General features: G+C 45.4%; 2 protein-coding genes across 7 annotated transcripts in view; both read left to right on the top strand.

Moving 5' to 3' along the window:
• LOC126568525 (ADP-ribosylation factor-like protein 5B) overlaps nt 1-20,044 on the top strand; it is a 241,679-nt gene that overhangs the window by 214,849 nt on the left and 6,786 nt on the right. The window lies entirely within an intron of this gene.
• The window catches only part of LOC126568591 (longitudinals lacking protein-like), a 105,189-nt gene continuing 90,356 nt past the window's right edge, over nt 5,212-20,044 (top strand). The window contains exon 1 of the mRNA XM_050225091.1: nt 5,212-5,216. The gene's annotated coding sequence lies outside the window, so the exon portion shown is untranslated. The remainder of the gene's footprint in view (nt 5,217-20,044) is intronic.

The raw sequence follows: 20,044 nt of genomic DNA, 5'->3' as shown, positions 1-20,044 counted from the left end.
TTTGCGGACTCTATGGGAGCCAGGCGACGTGCTGCTGAAGGCCACTACAGCACAGATGCATACTCCAGCATAGACTGCAGTAAGGAGAGGTACAATGTCTTAATCGAGACCGTGTCGTCGAGACCATGCACTAGGTGTTTCAACAGGCTTATCAGCTGATCACCCTAGGGCGGGCGATGCCGCCAAGCAGCAAACCTAAATCTCTAACGCAGCATTTTCGATCAAGGAGTGGGCCATTCAACGAATAATTGAAACCCACCGAAGAACGTTTCCAAAGGGATGTCATAACAGCACAGCTTAAGTCTTAACATATCCATAAAAACTGACCCAACTCACCCCATGTGGACCACTATACGGATCTTCAACTAAAATAGACTAATTTGTAAAAATAACCCCCATTGCCAGCAAGACCAGCTAATCATAAGGTTAAATAAACAACATAAAATGATCAACCGGAGAAAACAATTACCTTCCGTCTAGTAAAAAGCCTATCTTCAAAATACGAATCTACATCTACATAGCAATTCCGTACAAAAACGGAGCCAAACAAAACCTTATCACCCTTAGGAAACCAGACAAAAAAACACAAAACGACCTCGCGTAGGTTAAGCCACCGTACCCGGACCAACCCTAAGTAGCAAACATTTCTGCATTTAAGGCACAATTTGCAGTGGAGGCACATCAAATTAAGCCTCCACTCGCTTGCCCTGCCCGAAATCGTAAAACTCCGGTGCTCTCTGGCACCGTAAAGTTGTAGCCAGCCGGGTCTGCTGCTGCTGCTGCTGCAACAAACCATAGCCATCGTGTGTCGTAAATAGCCGAAAAAGGCTCACCACCGAAAAGCTTCCTCGTCCAAAACGGCAAGCTGTTTCGGTGGAAGCATTTCGGCGAAGAAATACTTTTCCTCCAAACGGCTCTAGAGATATGGCTCGGAAGAAGTGCGCCGGAAAACACACAACTATCGGCTGCGCGCTGACGTGAGTCCAGCGTGAGGACTTTTTGGGGGAGCGAAGCGATAAGAGCCTTACGGGGTGCATGGAGCAAAACCCATTTGCAAATGAGATATAAGACAAAACTGACGGATTTATGGGTCAGGACTCTCCGCGCGCATCGTTCCTCGAGCATTCGACCTTCTGCCACGCTCGAACTTTTCCGGAGAATTTCGGACGATTCGACACGCTGACTAATGCTTCCGTGCTTCACATTCCACGCGTATTCGCCCACCATGGTGCAGGATGTTCCGGATCCGCATCTCACGGTCAAATGAAAGCCACCAGCAGTAGAATTTCGGTACATGTGTATGGGGAGATCTCTTGTTTTGTTTTTTTCTTTTAACTCTACCACCAAAACCAAGTTTAGCAAGTCTGCGCCCACCTGCACTCCAAGAGCGCTGCCACGGATGGACACCTCTTACAACGAAACGTGTCCGGGAAAGGATTACGACTGGTTGTAGCTTTCCAACTCCAACCCCGGCATCGCTTCCAGCGACCCCGGCGATGTCCACACTTTTGGGGCTAAATTTTCCCAGAATGGATGCGCCTGATGTGATGTTGTTTTTTGCTTCTTGAGGCGTGAGAGCGAAAAACGGTAGCGAATAGAAAAAAAAGCAGTGGAAAAACATTTCCAAATAGGAAATTTTCCCATTCCTGACCTTCGCTGCCTGAAACTGTGTGCAAAAGTATTTGGCAGTTGCTTTCTTTTTTCACCGCTTCCGGTATAGTGACGACGGCCGATGCTGCTCCACAGACGACGGCAAAATTTGGACCGAATTCACTTGCCGCTCGGACGAATCGTTTCGCTTAAATGCATTTCTCTCGAGTTGCACACCATGGACCAGGGTTTATGACGGTTAATTTTAGCACCCGTTATTGCCCACTGCCAGGACAGAGAATGAACAGCGGAATCCGGTATCGAAAGGTCTGTAGTGGCGCAGCGATAACAACAGTCAGCAGTTAGAGCGTTATGGCACGCATTGAAGGTCAGCTCGAAAAGGACGAACCACAAAAAAGCAAAAGTCAGGCTTCGACTCGACCGAAACGTGACGGTTGCTCGTTGCGGGTTATTTATGAAAGTGTACCCAACCACACCAAGCATTAGCTGGACGAGGTCTGTCTCTCGTTGGTGTTTCTGCCGAAGGATGCCATCAATCCCGGTGTAAGGATGCTCTCGCAACGATCGACTTAGCTTCGGACGAGGTTTGGAGAGAGCAGTAGAAGACACAAGAACCAAATCACAAAACACCCGTTCCGGATGTTATGTTAATGAAGCTGCAAAGTTTTCACTAAACGATGCCGTGCGTCTCCCTTTCTCACACACCGAATACGAATCCTCGAAATCCTTTAATGCTTTCTGCGCCCGGACAATTCATCGGGATTCATCTTTTGTCGAGATTTTGTTTGTCTTGTCGCTGTAGCAGCTCGCTACTAGCTATTTTTATTATTAGCATTATCCTTTTTTCGTTTTACTTTCCTACGTCTGGAAGGCAGAGCATTTCGAAGGAAAAAGCTCAACCCTCGCACAAGCTCCACAAGCGCAGGGCAAAATGGAAATAACTCTTTCGAGAAAGATCCGCAAGGCAAGCGGCCACATGGAATAAACCCCATTTTTGCTGTGACGTTTGCGACGAGAGAAAAACAGTTTCCTCCGCTTGCTCACTACCGCTTTGTGTCCTGGCAGGGACACCCCAAACAAAACGGCTCACATCATGGCACCCGACCGGGCGGAAAGTAATTAGCTGGATGTGCAAATAGCGCTGCAATTACGGTGCTTTCGGGAAACAACTGAACTTTTTCACCCGGGGATGCTCCATTTTCTTCACGTTCTCCGTACGGGAACGATCGAGATGTGCCATCGGAGCCACGTTGGTTGTCATAAAGTTTATTTCGTCCCCGTTACGTTACGTTTGCCTTACAGCTTTTACCCATAGTGTGACAGAGCAAACAGAAACGCCGTCCAGGACAGTGGAGGACGCAAACCAAAACTTTCGATCGGCGAAAATCTGCGTGGAACCGTATCCCCGCGTATAAAGCGTATAATACTTTCCAAAGATAAATAAAGTTGAAGCGATCATGTAGCTGCTGGGGTCCTGTGTCTGTGGAACGAATACGTAGGCAAGCATTTGATGTGACATAAATAAAAACGAAAAAGTTTTTTTTTTTATTGGGAGGAGAGGATTATGATATGATACCTTGCGAAGTGCGGTTGAAGTGTATCAGAAGATTGTTTAGGTAAGAAAGGCGTGGAGAAATTCTTTGATACTTCAAGTTCATTTGTTGGGTTAGTTGTTGACGTTTAGAATCTTAAATACAATAAGGTTTTTATTCAAAAAGATAATCCACGGTGCCTTACGAATAGGATATTCGATTCTTAATAGGGCAAAATATTGGACGGTCCAGTGGTGAGGCCACAGCGGCGTCAAACTTCACACGGAAGGACCTGTGAGCTGAGCTGTTCGCCAATTCAACAAAATAAAGATTTTTGTAAGATATTAAATAGAAGGTGATGCACAATGATGCCAGAAGCTCCAAAGCCCGTTCCGGTCTGTTTCCCTGTATGAAGGACTCATATACGGATGTTTGGAGTCAAGGAAGTCAGAAATGGTAATATGGGACTTCAATTCTAAGTTTTCACACCAAAAGATCATAGCCCCTATGGACTGATATCGTAAACTTGAGAGCATAGAAAATTAAAACTCAATCAAATTCAACATTCATTACTTGAGATCAACATGAAAATTACTTCAATTGTCCGTAATGCCCCACATTGGGAATAACTCATTGCTTCAACTTTCTCTCAACATACTTTTACGTCCCAATGTTTCATGCCAACATCTCGTAACCAGAGTATGTCCTACGCAACGCACATCTAAACCACGCCAGACCTCGTAAAGAATTTACTTACCGGTTACCGTTGAGCTGCCTAATGTGCACACAGCACAGCACGACAACCAGCACCACATGATTAGTGAACCCTCACCGGTGTGTCTAAATTAGCCTAATGAAAATCTAGCAAGCCTAACCACCAACCTTCCGAAAAAAGGGCCAATCCGGGGTGTGAAAGTGCGTCCCGCCGTACGACCCATCGTCACACGATGGACAACAATAAACAACCGACACGTTGCGTCACCCCAAACAGGTCCTAGGATGGGGGGGAGGTAGAAGGAAACGCCGGAAACCCATCGGGAGACCCGGCCCCGATGTATGCTCCGTTTTGTCGGCAAACGGCCGAAACCTGACACCTCAACTTTGGGGCCACAAGAAAAAGGTACGCAACGCGGTATGCATCATGCTGGTGTCCGTTGTGAAACTGACTGAAATATGTCTCAAGAGAGAGAGAGGGAGTGCGCTGAGCCCGGCCCAAGACAACGAGACGGCCCAAGACAACTCGAACGAGTTACGGCTGAGCGATGGAACCACGTTTGTAGTGGACACACGTCCAACGCCGTGCTTTTGAACTGCGGATGGCCATAGTTCACACCATCGCGCTCGGTCCCTGGGGGATGATTCCAGCGTTTACAAGGGATGCATGATTAGCATGAGGTGTGCGCCCATGCATCCAGGTTGCACCCCTGCTCGCAGTACTTCGAAGTAGTTCAGCGCGCATGGAGACGCGCGACCTTTTTTTTGGACGGGCCTTTCGACAACAGCTGGAACAACGAGCACCGGCACGACTCCCTAACGAAGCATCCCGTGTTGCATAAAAACGGACACACTCACCCCCCCGGGAAACGCATTCGAAACGTACCTGCGAGCATGGCCTCGTCTGGGTCTAACGGTTCGGACCCTTCGAGGCACTGCACGGTGCAAAGGTCAGCGGCGCCGTAAAACAGCATCGCGGCGCGCGTCCATTCTTCATCCGAAAAACACCACTAACGAGGCGAACGTAATCGAGCCACGATTTGCGCACGATTGGCGAACCGTACTGGATATAACGAACTTCCCCCCTGGTCCGGGAGTTACATCATCATCGGGAGAGAAAGACGTTCCCTTTCCAAACACTGAGGTACCGGGCGGCCGCAACAGGGCGACACGAATGACGAAACACTAAATGGAAAGGGGAAATGATCAATCGATCGATCGAACGGAGTTGCAAGTTGAAGAACAGCAAGACCGCCGCTCCGGTTGGGGTCCTTTTTTGGAAGTCTTCCCCCATAGTCTGCCCTGAATCGGGGGACCTGACCGAAAACTGAGGGAACCTAATACTGCCGTCGCAACCGAGTAGCTGGGGGACTTTAAAAATAGACGGGTGAGTGTGAGAGTGTGTTTGAAAAACAGAGTGAAACCATAAACAATTTCTTTCCACCGGATTACAAGCTAAAGCCAATTTAAGCCTTTTACGTTGCTATTGATTAATGTATGTTCGAAAACAACCGAAGGATTGGTGGAACGGTATAATAACACAAACCACCCTGGACCCAATTGTCGTTGCAAAATGTGTCTCCTCGCTTGTTTTGCGTTGAAAATACACAGGAAGGTTAACTCGCGTTGCTGTAAAGGTTAAAAAATACACTGCAGGTGTGTAATGTGACACTCTGCTAATGCGATAAATCTATGCAAGAAGTTAAGAATACATACAGAATGACAACATTCTTTGGAGTGCTTTCGTAACGAGAGCTACCGAAGGCTACGTATATGAGAATGTAATTTTTGTTTAACACCGTTTAGCTTCAAAATGTTCATTGTTTCGTTTATTTTCTAATAAGAAATAGTGGTTGGTTTTCGGATATTATTTCCTAGTTCTTTGAAGCTTATATTCAAGTTCTTTTGATGTCTGCCAGGATTCAATACTTGATTACTCAGACTCGAATACCGATGCCAACTAAATCGTCCATGATTATCGGACAAGTAAGGGTCATTGTTAGCTAAATATCCACTGTTAGGGTCTACGATGACTTTAGTAAGTTTTTTAATATGTTTTTTGACGTTTTCACGTTTCCTAAAACGATACATAATCTCCATATAAAATGACAGTCAATGTAAGACCGGCGCCAATATTGACTAAGCAATAAAATTTTAGGACATCATTTCTTCAAAAAAATATTTCAAGTTTATGATGTTTATGATCGCTAAGAAACAGTGAAAATTATGCATCAAATGTCAAACACTTTTCAAGCTGTTCGACTGTCTGGCGGAAGCTGCCTGAATTTTTCCAGATATTCAAACTAAGTCATCATAAACCCCTATTATAGTATTCTGTTTCGTAAGAATATTCCCATATTCAAAGTATAACCTTCAAATTGTATTATAGTTGTCCAAGCTTTCAGCAACCATGATAGGATCAGCGTCTACACCATAACTTACACCGAAAAAATAACAAACAATGCGTCTAATGTTCCACGAACGACATGAAAACACCGCTCCCGATACCAAGAAAGCTGACACGACACCCCTAAACTGTCCGACTGTGCATCATTGGCCATCAGTCGCGTAACACAAGATGCAACCCGGGCCTTAAAGCGAGAATGGGAAAACTCCCAAACGCCAGCTGTGCACAAATTGTCAACCCGCGCCGCTCAGCTTTCGTCCAGACAACGCGCGCAAAAATTCCAAACACTCCAAAGCCTGAGACCATGAAATTCTAGCCGTTTCGGTATGCCGCACCGAACACAGCCCGCGCAGTAGTCTGTGGTCAAGTTTTGCGATGCTACACTGCAAAACGGCATGCCCGGCGAAACCAAAACAAAAAAGGCGTTGATGATGTTCTTCTCGCCTGCTCGCTTCTGGTGCTGCAGTGCAAGACTCGCAAGACTCGAACAGTGCAGAGAGCTAGTATGCAGGAGAATTCTAAACCAACTCAGAAGTTGGCTCCACCAAGAAGTGCCCCGTAACGGGAGAACCTGAGTGTCGCGTGGAAAACATTTCAACACACACACAAACAAGAAGTCAAAAAAGCCAAAGCAAATCCCCATAAATTGTGTGATATATGAGTAATACATGGGAAAGACAGGGCACCGTTTTCGCGTCTTTTTCAACACCCCGGGGTCCGGGGTTTGTCTTTTGTGTTCCGACCGACCCGACCCGACGACTATACCGAACCGAAAACGGCCACGGAGACAGCAAAGCCTTCACTTATTGTGCGCCATGAAGCCGTTCGCCGGGGTGAGGCACATTAGTGGGGGTGGCAACATGGGCACACCGCGAGCGCAAAAGAACAAACAAAACGAATCCAGCTACAACAAAAAAAAACCCTTCCATGACCAATAAGTTCTTGCGCTCGTTGTGATTGCGCTGCCCGGAGAGCATCCGCCGTTCGCTTGTCGCAATATTTACCAGATCCCCCCACCGGAGCAAAACCGACCTGCGGAGGACGACACCAGCAACAGAGCTTTTCCTAGCGATTGGTTAATGCTGACAAAATAAGAAATACAACACGCACCACCACCTCGCCGTTAGCTGAGGGTGAAGAAAATGGCGAAACTCGTCCTGGGTACCGCGGGGACACTAAAACCTGCGTGGAAGTTACTCTTTGCATCGTGCCGTTCGCTCTCTGTGAAGGAAGGCGTTTGATTGGAGCTTATGAGTTTCAATGTTCAATCTGTGCAGTTTTCGCTTCACCGAGCCTCCGAAGGTGCAGCAACACCACCGTGCTGCCATCCGCCGTACCATTTCCATGTTGTCGGTTTTATCCCGCTGGGTGTGCGCATCTGTGTATCGCTGTAAGGTGCCCAAACTCGCTAGCTTAGGGCGGGTGAGGCGACCCATCGTTTGGTGTACCTCCGGCCAGCGTGTTTCGCCGGGGTGGCGCGTAAAGTTTTAGACAGCATCAGTAAGTCGGCGGTAAGTCGATGTCGAATCGTAATATGGTGTACGGATTTTTGCACGTTCTTTTTTCGCTTCTCAAAACGGATTTGCTAGCGCGCGGCCGGAAAATGGTGGGTAAAGAGAGTAGGACGAATAAATAAATACGATCGTTCGGGCGGACGGTGGACGACCTGGCGTAGTAAGAGTTGCACTGTTACATGGCGCTGTTGATCGGAATGATCCACTTTACATCGATGCGAAAATTGGGTTTCAGCTGAACAGCAGGATTGGATCAATTACTCATCCATTACAGAAACTGCACCGAGCAAACATAATGCATCAAAACCACTTGGGAGGGAAAATCTTGATGGAGGTTTGTACAACTGTACGGCAAGTGATTGGTTTAGTAATAAATTTGATCAATAGCGGTTCATCGATGAATGTTAGTGTTTCCTGTTTTTCCTATTTGGAGGGACACGATCCAATCGATGGGTTTTTATTCTACGTAATTTCATATGTATTTTGTTGTAACAGATTTCAGTCTGCTGAATCTTTGTCTATTTAGGACTTGGATGACCTAGAAAGTGACTTGGTACTCAGGCCAGGTTGTTAGACAAAACGTTCTTCCGGTAAGAGACGCCGACTCACCAATATGTCTGACCACAGTTCAAAACATGTTTGAACATGGTGGTTAAAGAACTTCAATTTGACTGTCTAATAAACGACTTAATAAAATCCAAATCCTCACTACGGGAGAATGATCGGAATGGGATTTGAAACCTAAACATGCCGTGTGAAGATTTACTAAACAAGCTTTAGCGGACTCTCCTTTTCAATGTGGACCTTCAATGTTCTAACGTCCATTTAGCGGCCTTCACGCAACAGAGTCGTCTTCCTGCATTCTCATGACATGAATGAGAATCAATTAGAACCTGGCAGATTCTTTAATTCTCTCAACAATAAGGCAAAACTTCGAAGAGTTTGTCGTTAAAAATTTGGGGCCAAAAATTTTTCTTAGAATCTGTGATGGCATCTATGAAGAACTTCACCAATTCTGTACTTAGTATATGTCTCCGATGTGTGCATTAATCATTAAATTGTCCTGGCTTTGTCTATCAGAACTTTTGTTGTTATTGGAGTAGAACTCTCAATTTCTTGTTCTTGGCTTAACGACCTCTAAGGTCACGCTGGACATCAAATGGCTTACTAGACTTGCCGGATACCACGTAGTTGGACAGTCAGTCCTCACTACGGGGGGACGGTCCGGATGGGATTTGAACTCTGGTCCTGCCGTATGAAGACCGTCGCCGTTGTCGCCTGAACCACCTTGCGCTTCTATTCTGAACTGCAATTTCTAGTGCACGGTTAGCTAACCTGAGGTTTTCTGTTGCTTCTTCAATATCTGGATCTGAATTTGCTTGACCCCTCACGAGACATATCCCCCGCTAGAGCTTTAAAACCAATTCCGACTCACACACAAACACACAACGGTTTACCCTTTTTCCTTTTACTTATCGCGGTGGTCGGTTGAATTCAATGCAACCTCCAACAACCCCAATCGATTTTCAGTTTCCCCAAGCACACACACACACACACACACACACACACACACACACACACACACACACACACACACCAGTGAGGCAGAGCACATCGGAAGCGGCAACTTTTCGCGGATTATGAATCGATTGCATTTCGCTTACTTTGTCTTGTGTGGCTGTGTGTAGGCCCTCTCTTTTTCCACTACCAGTTTGAGCGAGCGAATGCACATGCAACACGCGAACGAGAGTACGGGAAATCCGCGGGATGATGCCCACTCCCGCCCAACAGTGGTAGGAAGCTGGTGCCGAAGGTGACGAGGATGTGTGTGCAAACACCCGCTGCCAGCTATTGATATCGGCGCCTGTAGGCTGTTGTGTGGATCTAGGCGAAAACGCCATCCTCCTATAGAATGCGACCCTGTGTGTGTGTGTGCCACACTATACATATAGCCAATTCTAGGGTGGAAAGCTTTTATGCATTCGCTCCGTATCGTTTCCCGGCTTCCTGGCTTCTAGCGTTTGCGTAACATTCTAAAAGACGTGATCGTGATGGCGGTGGGATGCTTCTGTGTGTGTGCTTATAATCCCAACCCAAGTAAATGATGGATAAATGGAAGTCGCTTGCGAGAATGGATTTTTCCTTCCAATTTTATGCCACCTTTCGCTGCATTCAACGCGACGACTTTGGTGTGCAGAGATGTGCACGGTGTGCAGTGGCCTGGTTCCGAAAGGGCTTTATTTCGCTGTTCGTGTGTTACAACGATACGTGACCTGCGCGCCCGAGAGAATGGGGCCCTAGATTCCAGGCACCGTCGTTACTAGGCACCCTCGGTATCAAGGTTATGGAAAAAATGGACGTGAAGACGATGCAACAAGCAACACGGAGGCTGCACAGAAGGCGTGGAGCGAGAAAATTACTTGCACCCCTTTTGTTTGCAATGGACACACGGCTGCAATGGGACCGGGGTGTATTCAGACGAAGCGCCCCTTTTTGGGGAGAGAGATTTTCTAAAGCTCCGCACCGAGGCCTCTTTCCCTTTCACTACAAAAGCCTCCCGGGGCGGGAAATTTATCACATCTCGCTCGACAAAGCGTTCCGGATAAGGATTTTCCCTGTGACTTTGAAGCTGTCACTGCATTGCGTTACACAGTATCTATATCGAATGACAAGACGGTACCGGGCACGATGGTGGAGCTGTAGTAAATAAATCTCCTCCACACAGACACACACACTACATCCACCTCGTTTGCCCTAACGTTGCTCTTTGGGCTAATTGTTCCGTACCGGTGCATACTGTCGGTTTGATACAGGATTGATGAACCCGGAGAGTAGTGTTGGGTTACCGGACAGGGGTACGGTTTCATTTGCGAATGGGATGGGATTAGGTGAGGTGTGCTTCTTACGCGCATCTTCCAGCAAAGAAGCGGTGGATGAATCAAGCTCAACCCAGAGTTCAAAAGGTACTGCTGCACCGTATCTTGTGTCCGGGGATGGGCTATAATGAACAACGGATTTAGATTGATTGGTTGAGTGAAACAACATCCCGATTGCTTTTATTTGATACGGCAAATCGTAACGGAGCAGCATCTTGTCTTGTGATACTTAATACTAGATATCTGCGCTGTAAATTACTTCTTCTGTTACGATGGAGAGACTTAATTTTAATTCAACTCTTCTCCACCTGTATTTAGCAGGATTGTGTTAAGATGGTTCAAATTCTAGGTACCAGAAGAGGGCTTTTGGAACTGACTGGGTTTGTTAGCAATGGAGAGTTGGCTGGAAAATTCATCCTGAATGGCAGGCACTGTACATCCATGATAACTACACGCTAATCGCCAAGAAAAAAACCTCATCAAAAATGTTATGGGTGTCCAACTCTGCCAGGGAATCTCGGCTTTATCTGTCCCATATACATAAAAGGATGTATGTTGGACTGCAACAACTACAGGGGTATTACGCTTTTGAATACCGCCAACAAAATATTCTCCCTAATCCTTCAGGATAAGCTTGTCCCATTTCCAGAATTCCGAAACGGAAAATCTACCACTGACCAAATCTTCACCATCGCGGCAAATCTTGGAGAAGATGAACACGTACCATCTCTTCATAGATTTCAAGGCCCCATATAACAGCATAGCCAGCGTAAACTTTACGAGACCATGAGCTCTTTTGGAATCCCGACCAAACCGATCAGGCTTGTTAGAATAACCATGATGCCCACATGCCAGGTGAAGGTGGATGGAAAACTCTCAGGATCCTTCGCTACCATCAAAGGCCAGTGCGTCAGGGAGATGGGCTCGCCTGTCTCCTATTAAACTTGGAAACTTCGGGAACCATCTTCTATAAATCAACCCAGATCCTGGCATACGCTGATGATATAGACATCATTGGTCTTCGGCTCTCCCAGGTAGCAGAGGCCTATCAAAGGATCGAGCTGGCGGCAGAAAACCTCGGGTTGCAGATTAACGAGACAAAGACCAAATCGATGGTGGCAGCACCACCGGCCCTACTAAGAAATCATGTACTACGTGGGAGTGATGTACGGATAGGTGATCGCAAATTTGAAGTCGTCGAAAACTCCACCTACCTACGGGTCAAAAGTCAGTACCGACAACAGCATAAAGACGGAGTTGTGCGCTAGGATGATGGCAGCCAGCCGGTCATTCTACAGCCTGAGGAAACATCTCACCTAAAAAAATCTGTCGCAACGGTCGAAGCTGGGACTGTATCGTAATTTTGTAGTCGCAGTACTCACATACGCCTCTGACACATGGAGCCACTCCAAAACATGCGACGCCCTCTTAACGGCGTTCGAGAGGAAGATGCTCAGAAGGATTGTTGGCCCCGTGTGTGTGGAAGGACAATGGAAGGCTCCTCAGCCGCTACAACGACGAGCTGTACGAACTGTACGGCTACCTCACCGTCGTGCAGCGAATTTTGCTCGCCAGGCTCCGATGGGCTGGCCATGTTATAGCTCAGAAAGTCCTTTTAGGCGTGGTAGGCCCAGATTGAGGTTGAAGGATGGCGTGGAATCATCCGCCATCAAGGCCGGGATAACGGATTGGCGCACGACGGCTCGGGACCGTCAGCGGTAAGTAAAGTAACTACGTCAGGGTTCTGTCAGGAACTAGGCCTCTATAAAAAATTCTCACTTTTCTCTAGAAAGTGGTCATGAAAATCCAATTCTGCATGGAAGGAATATTTAGGTAATATTTAGAACCTTCAGAAGACAGATCCATCGCGTGGAGAAATTGTTGAGAAACTGATCATGAAATATAATGCATTATAATAAACCAGAGAGTCTAGAGTTGCCACTAAAAACCCTCTGCGTGCTAACAACAAACGTAACCACCAACAATAAATTCAAAAAATCCAAATGACTCCTCTTTTCCACTATTGGCATTTCAGTATGTCTACTAAAGCATTAGTAATGCAATCAAACCATAAATCCTAGTACAAACCATCGAACAAGTCTCTTGCATAACCTTCATCAACATTACCATCAACTTTGTGCAATTTCATCCCATCATGAGTCGTGATTCGGTACGCCAGGCGCTTCATTATTCACCACCCCCACCAATCAGTACGGCGCAAGTGGTGACAAAAATTCATTGCAAGCCGCAAGCGATCCGATATGCATAGTTTTCCTTCAAATTTGATTGGCAAAAAAGAGGCACCTTAATCACGAAACACGGAGCCACACGAGGAAAAAAAATGAAAATCATTTTCCATCTTCCTCCTTCTTGGCACACTGGTCAACTGATGACCTGATGGAAGCTTTAAGAATAATAAAAAAAAATTAATCACGATCACCAGCAAAAACACACCAACAACCTCCCTCGACAAATGGCCAGTTGGTGGTGATGCAAACCTCCCCCTCAACCCATCTCACGGTGGCAACGGCCCTCAACCATCCGCGAGGCTACGTTCAGCACGAAGCAATCGAGCCACACCAAATGCACGAAACTACATTTAATCCCGGTTCGTTCTGCAGCAGCTAGAGCGGCCTCGAGGACGACCAGAGTGCGGCAGCCAGCCGTTCCAAACAGCCGATGATTAATGCATTAATCATTCGCCACGCAAGAACCCTCGATCCGGTTGACCACGGTGTTATGGGGTCTTTTTTTTCGTCTTCTTCTTCCTCTGGCTGCTTCTCGAGGCTGTGAAACAGATACGGTTTTTTCGCTTTTCGCTGCGCCAAAGTCCAAAAGGCATTTCCGACGGCTGCCGCTAGCTAGCGACGGCAAAACATTTTGTACCATCGAATCAATAATGTGCCAATGAAGATGACGATGATGATAATGCGCCACGGAATGTCTGTGTCGGCCCCGGGACTGAAGGGGGGGGGGGGGGGGGGATTGGGCCACAATATTGATACAGAAGAAGTAACGAGTGAAAAAATGTGTATAGCGCGATCTGCGCGGACGCCCATAAAGTACGCGGCCCTGTCATGAGTCAACCTGCGTCTTTTGCACCTCCTACCAAGGCTTGAAGATCGACGAAGATCGGCCAGTTATTTCCTGTCCCCGAGCTGAAGCTGATGAAGCCACAAACCGGTACCGCAATCGCTCGATCGAGTGAGCACATTTTATCGATCAAAGTGCTCGGAACTGGAATTTATGGCGTACGTGTGGGGCGTAGAGGGAGGCCTCTAGTAGTCGAACTTAGCGGAAAACTTAGCAAACATCGTGGCCAGTTGTCAGGGTCGTCTCGAACAAAAAAGCGTCAGAAACCGGCCATAAGGATTAGCCCACCCCCCGTAAGAGATGCATTATCTTCAGCGTGCAAAACTGGCCAAGCCCGCCTGTCAGACTCTCGCGGCTCTCTTGGAGTATGGCTATGGTTTCGAAGCGTCGGAGCCACATGTAATCATCATCATCACCATCATCGGGTGATTTGTTTGCGTATGCTAAACGGTGAATCGACAAGTGGTGGCAATCCCCGTGTGTCGGGTGACCTTTTTCCCGATTAGTGCTTTCGATTTAGTGCCAGGCTCCAGTTGTGTGCTCATGGTAATGAGTGAGCATGCATGGATGTTGTTCACCAGGTTCACCATTCTTATCGGTACTTGATTTACACGGAACTGGATATGGCTGTGTTTATGCGCGCGCGTTTGTGCATTGACAGCAGTAAAAACTAATCTCGCACCATAAATGCATAAATCAACGGGTGAAGTATGCAAGTGTCAGCTAGAACAATCCTTCCCAGCTATTCGATCGAAACGCGATACGCAAACAAGCAAACAAACTGAACACGTTACGTACACGTTACACGTTCTGCAGGAGTGGTTGAAATTTGAATCACAACAATTATGTGAGACAGTAGCGGTTGCGGTGCTTCATCAAACAAATTTCATTTAAAATGTGATTTAATTTGAGGTTTGAACAAGCATTCAATTCGTTACATAAAAATGAACACAAAAAAAAAAAGAAATTGATGACAGGAATTATGTATATGCTGCAGCCCAGATGTGCTGCCTTCACCTCGCACATCAATCAACGAACCAAACGGGTTTCTCAATAAAGCGCAATAAAGCACCGCAAAGCCGAGTGCATCCGGGTTGATAATTTGTGCAATTTCTTCTGTAACTAATAATTAAATTTGACGTGTACATTGATGCATATCATTTGCAAATGGTGCGTGTTTTTTTTTGTAGTACAACACGCTAGTGACACTATTAAAAGGGATAAAATTATGCATTAAATCAACGTTTGGCATCGAGCTGGATACGGATGAGTTTAATTGTGAGGAAAGACCAGCAGGGAATTTTGCTCGTGACACTCACTTTAATTGTGTTTTTTTTTGTTTTGTAAAAAAATAGGATTTTTGAAGAAGAATTACTACATCGCCGGTCCAGTTTCTGTAGACCCTTTCAACGTTTTGTAATATTCAAGGGATTTTTTTGTTTACTAGAATGTAGTAATCATTTCGAATATACTTGACGCGACGTTGATTGTCATGGTTCTACCTCATAATTCTTAAGTACTGTTCAAGTAGAATTTGGTCGCTCTATTTTATGTTTAGTAGAACCCCCAGTAGTGCTATCTGGAATTTTTGGACAGCTATGAGTAGGTATTGGAGCACGCTCTTCCTTCTTATGACGTAGCTTTGGTATGATCGTGCATGTTTCAGTTCTTATTAACGATAGAGCTTCAACGTAGACAATTAATTGTGCAACACCCACTTAGCAAATTCAGCTTGGTCCCGGAGAAAAACAGGAAAAATGCGTCTTCTACTTTTGAATATGCTTTGAAAAGGTTTCGGAAACGTTAACGCGTGGCTAGAATGGTTTAACAAATCCTTCGTTCAGGAACAGTGGATCGTCAGCTGAGCTGGAAAATGTTGAGAGCGTTACAGGGCTAAACCTTGGATTTTCCTTTTTATTAAAGCTCATAAAGGCTCAATAATGATCCGTCCAGATTTGCCAACTGCCCAACACTACTTGGTTCTTATTCTAATGAGAAGCCCACCCAAGAAGATCCTGACGTGTTTTATAGTTTCTCTAGCGTTTTGTCTGTCTGTAACGGAGCATGTTTAGTTCTAAGTGAGGGAGAATAGACTGAAATGAGTTTCACATCAATCCTGAAACATGGATCCCACTATTGCAATGCCACCCATCTGACGTTTTCAAAATTATATCTATAAAGTTCTAATAATCAAATGGATATTTCCAAAACCTACTATTCAAACAGGACACGGCTTCTTTCGAATTCATCTTGAACATATGAAACTCGTTTAGGATGCACACTGTCCCGAATGTCCAGATTTTAGGGAGACACCTAATGTGATATTCGATTGCCCTCGCTTCTTCGCCGTCACATGAACATCCATGTTGGAGAAGTGTTGATCAGATAGTCGAAACAGATGATTGCGTGCACGGGAAAGAGGTGAGGCTGAGACTGGTCCTTGGGATCAGCAGGATGTCAGCCGGGAAAGCCATGTCATTAATGGGGATCCCAGCTTTATACTTGGGCCATGAATGGCGAAAGATTCGAGGAGATTTTAGTCGATAAAAATCCATCAGTACACAATGGATGATACAATAGGTCTATGATCTCTTCACCGAAAAAAAAGGTTTAACGTGCGAGATGGCCAATCAATAACGAATGCTCCTTTAAAGACAACTGATCCTTAAATTAATCACTATTTGCCCTACTAGCATGACAGATTAGCCGAAAGTCATGTGTCTCCCCGCCCAAGTTGTCATCAAAAGCCTTTGTCTCTTAACTGTCCAAGAGACAGGTTATTTCCCAGCAGTTTCGACTGCTAAAGCGACTCATCTTGCGTGGCCATATGATTGTATTACAAGACTTTATTATTTAAATTCTCTTTTGCCTAAAAGCTTTGGAACACAATTATCCAGGCCCTTCAATTCCTTCGAAATAGCGTTGTGTGAGAGTTAGAAAATTAAACAGGTCGATTACTAGCTCCCAACAACTCTTTTTAAGCTAAGCTAAAGTTAGCGTAATAGAACGAGTAGCACCCAAAAATTGGACGCAGTCTACAATATCCGCCATCATTCGACATTAACTGTCGACCTTTATTTTTTTCCACGTTCATTTTTGGGGGCTTCAAGCTGCAATCAAACCTACACCGTCATCGTGCAGCGTTATATGTCCCGCGTTTCACGGTCCAGCAATTCTTTAACCTGCCGATTAAACATGATTGAATGGATGACAGGAACTGTTTGCAATGTATTTCTTTTTACCTTTTTTTCCCAACAGCACAACAAGCGACTCATCATCGTTGTGCGTGGTACGTGGTCGAAAATAAACCAGCCAACCAACGAACCGCACTCATACACTCCATTCAGCGAAACGCAAATGAGGCGACAAGAAAAACAGTCTCATGCATGGAAAGGAAATCATCCGCAAGTACGTGCTGCTGGCTGGTTGCCGCTGCCGGTGAAATAGGCTTAAAAATAAAGGGGTAGTTGGGCTCCCTAAATCTCATCAAAACCGTTGACGAAACACAAAAAGTCGATTGCGATGCAATTTTCTGCACTGAGCAAAACGGCACCTTGCAGCAGACCGTGTGCTAGGCCCTCCCCCTGTCCACGTGCGAGTGTGTTGGCAAACAGTTTTCCTCCGAAAAATGACTGTGAGTCTTCCAAACCTCCCAAGTTCCAAAGGAAGTCCCACGGTTCTATTCGGTCCGTCAGTGTTTACGCCAGAAGGAAAGTGTTGTTTCTGTGATTAACAAGGTTTACATCGGCTGCCGTTCTTTGGTGCTGTGGTGTTCTCGGTTTTCTATTTCGTTTGAAATTGCGAACGTCAAGTTTTGCCCCTTTTGGGGAGAGTAACGCCAACTTGTCTGTCTGTCTGTGCCGGTGTTGGTATGGAAATATGGTTCGGGGCGGGTGTATTTATTTAACAACTTTAAACAAAGTGCAATCGTCGGATGCGTTTTTATGTACACGGTTTTTTTCTGCCGTAACTCTCTGCACCCGTTTTCCACATTTTTCTGGGGGAAAGTCGAGTGAGGAATACCTTGGGAGAGTAACGTTTAATTGCACCCACCATCGCGTCAACGAGGCACGAGGCAAACAAATTTGGGTTTTTTTATAACGCGTGCCTGGTAAGCGCGACACCCCTTTCTGACTATGAGGCGAATGCTCTTTTATGCTGAAATTTATGCTATTGGATTCGTTTGTTTTTATGTAGCACCCCGAAACGAAGCGCTTATGCAGCTGTCTAATGCAGTGGAAACAATCATTCGTACATTAAATTAAGTGAACATACCGTCAATCATGCTGGCAAACGGTCGGGTGTCGTCGGTCTTTAGCGGCTGAATCGTTCCTTGTTGTTGTGCACACTTTTCACCAGCAACCAAATCAACCAAAAGTTACCAATATAACAGAAAATCTCATTCTCCCCAGCCGGGTGATTGGCAGCATAATCCCTTATGCCGCATCAGATTTGTAATCTCATCTCTGATTCCTATACGCCAGCCAGACTTTTGTCTGTTCTTTTTTCCTTTCCTATCCTATCTTCGCCTGCACCTGTCTTCTTCCCATTCTACCTATCCTTATCACCTCGGTACGTTATTTAATACATCGCTTTAATGGATGGGATTACTCTACCAATTCAATCAACAACACTTCTTGCACTATCCTGCCAAACAGACTGTATCAAACGCGAACAAACATGCATACATTTTGCACCACTTGCATTCCTGCGTACTCGCACGCCTACGGCACAGAACTGGCAAAGCACAAACCACAATGTTTTATTAATCACTTGTTTAACAGAATTAGTTGCCGCTTTTGCATGCACTTATGTTTTATTTCACATGAAAAACACATCGATTCGCAACCGCACAACTATTTTTCACTTTTAGTTTGTGTTGAACGCTTCCTACGGCTTGAGAAAAAAAAACAACAAACATTGCTAGTTCGAGTAGTGAGCGTATCTGCTCGACTCGAACTGTCATCTCACTGCTCGATGTGCGACGATTGCTAGAACATTTGAAGCGTGAGGTGTGATGAATTTTCTTTTTCTATATTTTCCTAACTTTCGTCTTTTTGTATAAGTTTTTTAACAAAATATGTTTTGAAAATGGTTTAATAGATGTGTAAAATTTAATTGTAGTTCAAAATTTGGGTTAATAAATATAGTCGCAAAACAATGCTTCGTATTAAAGAAAATTATCGATATGACTTTTACAATCAAGAAAGTTGATTACAAAGAGGCGTATACACGTCTTGCAGGGCGTAGTACTGTTTTAAATTTAATTTGTTACCTAGTTTGAGAAGTAACGCAACATGGTAATGTAACAGAGAACAGTGGCTGAACTTTTTGAAAACGCTAAGCTGTTGCAGATTGGTGAGTTGAGTTAAAACGACACCTGTCCATATAAATACAATAATTATTATTTATTTCAAATTTAAGTACACCAAAACCCCCTTTTTCACCACTTATTCACCTGATGGTAAGTTGCACCTTCGATCTATACACATCTTGACCGTACGTGTGTGCTCGGTGTAGCAGACACTTCAGCAACTGTCATCCCCATCAGCGTAGTTCGTACATTGGCTGTATTTTGTTGAAAGTAATGAATATTTGTTGAGTAAAAACACTTTTGTAATGCTTTACCGTTCGCTCGTGTGTCCTCGCATCCGTTTCTCCGTGCGTGAAGATTATCGGTTCGCTTTCGTGAAGGTGTTTTTGAAAAAAGGCAGTAAGTGGTGTTAGAAAACGTGTCACCCTCTGGATGGATCTCTGTGTTACCGTGTTTATCATCCTCACGGGCTCTGATAATCGTCACTCCCGTGATCTTTGTTCACTTTGAGCAATATTCAACGTGTCACCAGGTACCCCCTAAAGCCAATTACAAGAACACAACTCCCCACCACCCCAAAACCCAACGTTCCCTTGTATGGCAGCAGATTTCACAGATTGCTCCAACAAAACTGTCATCTCGGAGCAGCAGCTGAGTAAAGGTCAGGGTGGTGTTTTTTTGCCCTCTTTTTCCAGTTCTGTGTTTGTTGTTCATTTACAAGAAGTGACGACACACACAGATTCATGCAAAAACACCACATCCTGTTACATCTCATCCCCTCAGCAGAAAGGGTGGGGAGTTAAAGGGAAGAGTAAGTTCCGCCAATTTCGTCAGGGGTTGGTCTTTCTTCGTGGAAAAAGAAATTACTGGCAGGGGTGTTACTGGTGAGGAGGAACACAGAGACGCACATACGTTTCCAGCATATAAGAGAAACGGTGAGTAAACAACAATTAGAGTGAAAACGAACGCAACGAAAGAAATCA

The sequence above is a fragment of the Anopheles maculipalpis genome, chromosome 2RL, assembly GCF_943734695.1.
Source record: "Anopheles maculipalpis chromosome 2RL, idAnoMacuDA_375_x, whole genome shotgun sequence".
In the NCBI taxonomy this organism is placed as follows: Eukaryota; Metazoa; Arthropoda; class Insecta; order Diptera; family Culicidae; genus Anopheles; species Anopheles maculipalpis.
Note: the sequence above shows the minus strand (reverse complement) of the source record. Positions and strands in the feature narration are given on the sequence as shown.